Source organism: Belonocnema kinseyi, chromosome 5 (genome assembly GCF_010883055.1).
Source record: "Belonocnema kinseyi isolate 2016_QV_RU_SX_M_011 chromosome 5, B_treatae_v1, whole genome shotgun sequence".
Classification (NCBI taxonomy): domain Eukaryota; kingdom Metazoa; phylum Arthropoda; class Insecta; order Hymenoptera; family Cynipidae; genus Belonocnema; species Belonocnema kinseyi.
In genome coordinates, this window is record NC_046661.1 from 122,238,818 (window position 1) to 122,244,958 (window position 6,141).

The following is a 6,141-nucleotide window of genomic DNA, read 5'->3' on the forward strand; positions in this document are numbered from 1 at the left end:
TATATTATAATAAATATGTTATAATATATTATAATATATATTATAATATGTTATTATAATGTATATTATAACAAACCAAGTATTTAAAAGTAAACAATTTAAAACTGAATTTTTAAATATAGAATTGAACGTTTTGATGTATAAATAGCAATTAAAGACTCATTATTTCGTAGAAAAATCTGAGTAATTTCAAGAGATATTTAGAAGTTTTCAAAAGATTCAAAATTAATTTAAAACTTAAAATGGTTTTAAATAGTTTGAGCGAACTGTATGTACCGGCAAAATTAGGCTAATCGTACCGAAATTTCGGTGCAAGTAGCCACAGCCTAATTTAAAACAAAATATAGATTTTTTCTGATTTCAAAAAAAAACATTTAGAAGCTTTTCAAGAATTGTGAAAGATTTAAAAAGAATAGAAACATTTTCTTAGGATTCCTAGGAAAATTAAAAATAGGTTTTCCTTTTGAAAAGTTATGTTCAATTTCACGAAGGATCTTCAAAAAATGTTTTTATTCTTCTGATGATTTTCGCAATTCTTGAAAAGCTTCTAAATTTTTTGTTTCAAATCTGCAAAAAATTTACATTTGGTTTTAAATTAGGCTGTGGCTATTTGCACCGAAATTTCTGTACGAATAGCCGAATTTCGCCCGTATACGCTCTTTGTTTTAATTATTTAAAATTATTTCAAGTTTTAAATTAATGTTAAATCTTAATAAAACTTCTAAATATCTTTAAAAATTACTCAAATTCCTTCTACAAATAATAAGACTTTAATTGTTATTTAGACATCAAAATTTTAAGGAAATTTGCAGGATTTCATAAAACTTGTAGGGAAAATTGAATTTATTTCAAAAGATGTTCAGAAGTTCTGAACAGATTTCAAAAATAATTTTAAATTTGAAAAAATTTAAAATGACTTAGATTTCTCAAGATTTTGAAATAAACTTTGAGGGTTTTCAAGGATACGTAAACTATTTTAAATGAATTCTATAATTTATAAAAGTTTAACAATTTTGGTTTCGCAGCAAATTGAGCATTTAAATTAAAAAATTTGATTTAAAAAACATTTAAACTGCAACTTTAAAAGTTCAAAATTTGACAGTTTCAATTTGAGTTCTTTAATTTTTAGTTTATTTTTTATTACTTCAATTGGAAAAATGTTTAGCTTTAGAGTTTTAATTGTTCAATTTTATTGACCGTGAAAAATGTTCGCGAACCAGAAATAAACCGGGAAATGACCAAGAAATAACCGGGAATTTATTTCATCGTTTAAACTGTCACCCTGAATATTGTGCGGTCTCGGGGCTCCCTGGGATTTCAGATAAGTGTACATTGTAAAGTATAAATAGTTTTATCAATATCATATTTCTCGCATGTAATAATGACCATTATATTAATTAATTATTAATTAATTATTAATTAATTATTAATTAATTACATGCGTAACTACTACGAATACTCGAATAACAGAACCTATATCGCCAACAGTTATCGCCGGACGAAAGTTAGGTTTTTCTTATACAGACTTTATAATTTCTCCAAGTCTTGGAAATGCAACAAAGGTTGTTAAGCTAACAAAACAAAAAGTAGAAGAAGAGACGGTGTCGAGTGTTGCATTTTCAAAAAGACGGGAATGTTTCAAGTGTACAGTTGTATCTTATACGTAATTTTTAAACGAGAGATGAAGCAAGAAAGCTTTTAATGTTTCTCACGTACCACCAGTTCTTCAAATGTTTCCGGACCCAAAAATTAATTTAATGAAAAATCAGATACAGCCAGGCAACAAAATTGACGAGGAATTAATAGATTCTTATTTTCTAAACTTAGTTTCTTAATTTTGTATTGAATTTTATATAATTTAAATATTTAATTATATTTTTTGGCTTGTGGTGCGGTCTACGTTCTTTCTGTCTTCGATCATGAATCATGTGCCTTATTAGATGTTGTACGAGAGTTTTCTACAAGGGTGCTCGAATTGTGTGCAGATTTTTGTTTTAAGTGTAAATATAAGTAATTTAATACAAGTTTATTCGCTTTCTTTGGCCAGATACGTTTTTCTGCATCACATAAATTTACGATTCAAATTATCTTTGGAAATTCAGATATATGTAATAGAATCTTACCAAATAATTTCTATCTTCTCTTTTGATTGTCCCTGTTCTCAAAAACGGAATGGTCAGATGAAATAAATAAAAATATTAAATATTACCGAAATTCCAGAAGATACTTCGAAACGTTAATTAAAAATCGAGCACCCTTTTCCCTACTCTCTTAGTTGTCTTACGTGTAACTGTGTGGTGGCAACTGCTATATACAGCGTTTCAAGTATGTCAAACGTAGGGGACTTTTTGGCTAGTGTATATAATTCACAGAATACAAATGGCGAATCTTTTGTATACGTTTTTACGTGTGATATTACTGAATTGAATTTTCAATTCTGCTACAAGCTCATCGATGTTTTTCAAAATCAGTATAATAAAAGGAACTACCAATTTACCAGTGAAAACAATTCTATAAGATAGAATCCAGTTTAAAGACACCATATCTAGAATTTCATATCGAAGAGCGATTCGCACTTTTATAATATTTATAAATAGTTTATTAGCGTCAAGATGAAAAATGAAGTCTCAAAAAAGTATCAAGATTGAGAGTAATTTTTTCATCATTTTAGATCCATGACAATTTATATGCGTAAACTAAAATTTCAGGCCCAGCATCTTTTTATAAGAGAACTTAAATAGATCATAAATAAGCATATACAAAAAATGGATGAATATGACAGTTTATAGGAGATCCGCAAAAGCGTGATGATCATTTTTCAGAACAAATAATTTGAGCCTTTGTTTAGAGTATTCAGATTGTTTCTTAAGCGTCGGTACTGTGGAATAATAAATTGTTTAGCATCACTTTATGTCAGAAGCACATAGAGGAATAGCGATATTTAAATGAAAATCATATCTCTATAGTATATCACTGTTGAATGTGCAAAAGACGTCACTTTTAAGCGCTAGCGTGACGCACTAGAAAATCTAATTGTAACTGTAAGTATTTTTTAGATAGCTAAGGAATAATATATGATTATAAGAAGAACAGAGTAGATGTCGACGAATGCCATTATACGACTATTGTATGGACAATAATAATATTTAAGGTCCTTAAATATATATGAATATGATTAAAACAGTTACCACGATTTTTATTATATTACTACATTATTTTATAGCTTAACTATACTAGAACATCGTGCGCGCTAAGCGCGCTCTACTTCCCCTTTCTTTAGAAAATAAGCAGCCCGCCTCGCGGGTACATTCTCATCGCACGCTATGCGCGCGGCTCGCAAATTTGAGCGCGACTCCATAATTCGCACGACATCAACAGGTTCGCGAATATTACACATGACAGCACCATTTCGTAAGTATATTTGAATTATGTAAAGATTTGGAAACACCAAGTCAAACCGTTCTTCGACCGACAATGCAATAATGAATTGTAGAAAAAAGATTTTTTCTGTCTTACGGCCACGGCAAAATAAAAACAAATTAGAGCTATCAATTCAACTCCATTTATTTTTAGAAGAAATTAAAACTGACGACGTTTCGGCATCACTGCGTGCCTTTTTCAGAGTATCTAAATAATAATTATAATAAGCTAATACATCATGAAAATAAATATAAATAGTTTTAAAAAATTATTAATTATGCGTAAAAAATATTTTTTAAATATTACCTTAGTTTAAGACGATTTTTAAGCGAAACAACAATCATTCCAATTTTTGTGTATCATAATTAAAAATAGTGTATGCGTTATTAAAGTTTAAAAAAAAGTAAGACTCCAAACAATTATTGAGGATGAGTAAAAAGAGAAAGCCTCATATAATCGAAGAGGCTTTTTTCAGCGTAAAAACTACGTTATTAACTATTATGAAACCGTTCTAAGTGTTTTGGAAACAACGACGAACATACGACTAGGAGATAAATAAGGCGGTAAATCGTTGATGAAGATAAACGCAGTATATAAAGTGAAATACAATGATTGGCCAAGTTTCCATAGAATTACTGATGAGGAAGCGCGAACTTAAATTAAATTTAAATTAAAAAATTTAAAGAAACATTTTTTTTGTAACTAAAATAAGATGACATTAATTGATTATGCTTTGGTAAATTTTATTAATATTTAAAATTTCATTTTGTAAATTAACAGAAATATTTCGAAATTTGTTTATGCATATAAATGCAATAATACATCTTTGATAAGTATTTTTTCAGTAGCTAATATTTTAATATTGCTGAATTTTATATTTTAATTTTTTCAAGTATAAAAAAGAGTGCTTCTAATATAGCCCTTTTCCGTATGCCAGCATAAATAAAACGGGTACAAAAAATTCCATTTGGATAAAAAGTAGATTAGAGTTCAATAACTAATCATTTTTTTCAATTTGGCAATTATAAGTGATGCAAGAACGCATCCTGCTTAATTTTGTCGATCACAACAAATATATCGTAGAAAAAGATTGATTAATAAATTTTGGCTAAACAGTTTTTTTTAGAAATTCAATACAGATTTGTCTAACTTATCACATCAGGCCAGTCATGTGCTCGAATCATTACATCATTTTTAACCAATAATATTAATTTTAATTAATTTTAGATTTTCAGATCACTTTCGAGTTATTTAAACATTTCTCTTATTTCGATCAGCATATTTTACAATATAATAATAATAAAAACTAAATAATGAATCAACGCTGTTTCCTTATGTTTTAAAAACATTGAAAGTTTTTCTAAAATTTGTAAAATGACAATGATTTAATAGAGTAATATTTAAGATATTCTCGATCCATCCTCCCACCACTGCAGGAAATCTTTACCCCTCAGTTAAATAACTGATAAAAATAAATCATTCAAATCCGAACAATTTAAGTATTTAATAGTTATGCGAAATAGTGTATTAGAGTTTTGATTTTAAATTATTTGCAATGTAATTTGATCTCATATACCTTTTTCTATTCAAATTGTTGATTCTTTATTGTATAGGAAAATTAAAGCTAGAAGAAATTTCTTTAATTTGATGTTTGAAATTTGGGCACGCTATTCACGTATTTCAAGAATTTATTTGCTACATAAGTGCCTCTTGTTCTTTTTTTTTTTTTTTTTTTTTTGATCATCACATTCTTTTTTCTCAAACAGAGGGAGGGGGCTGCCTTAAAGTAGATCCGTCCGACCTCTTTCACATAGGACTGGCGCGACAGTCAATTTCCCACACTCGTGCACATATTTTTTTTAAACTAGAGGTCAGAGCATCGACAACAGTAATTTGGTGATTGTCAATTCTCTTTTGTTCAAGCTCCGTCGGCTTTAGCAAACACATTCTCATCACACATCTCATGCTTCGCACTCGAATTTTTCACTCAAATTATATATCATTTCCATATCATTACACCAGCGATTCCCAAACTAGTGCCGACGGTCGGCGGCCCGACCGCGGTCAGGGGAAGCCACCCCGGGCCGGGCAGCCCCCTAGGGGGGAAGCCAGCCAGGGCCCAGCTCCTCGGCAGCCCCCCCCCCCCCCCCCCCCCCGCTATGAGAACCCTTTCATTGTCATGCGATTTAAGGCTGTTTCAATAACTAAAATCCTAAAGACGTGGCCCAATTCAATTCTAATTATCTGAATCATTTGCCTGATGTAATTTTAAGAAAATGAAAAAAAAGTTGATGAAAATCGGTTAACATTTCGAGTAATTAAGCACATCTTTAAGTACATGCAAAATGACAAGAACTGTCAACTAGCATTGAAGATATTACCCGATTTTCATCAACTTTCTTTTCATTTGCTTAAAATCAGATTAGGAAATTGATTCAACTAATTAAAATTTAATTTATTAACATTTTAACACATATTAATTTTTCTCAACCGGCTCTAATTCTCTCGCGTGAAGCATGAAACCTCTCGCATGATCCACAGTCAAGTATCCCGCTTGGGTTCTAGTAGAGGGAAAAAAATGGTTGGGTGGCGGCCCTGCCCCTCCCTGAAAACTGCAAAAAAAGTTTGCGAATCGCTGGTCTACACATCAACCTTACCTTTTTTTAACTTCTAAATTATATCCCTAATCTCAGTGACCTACAAAACTTTGAATAATAAGGG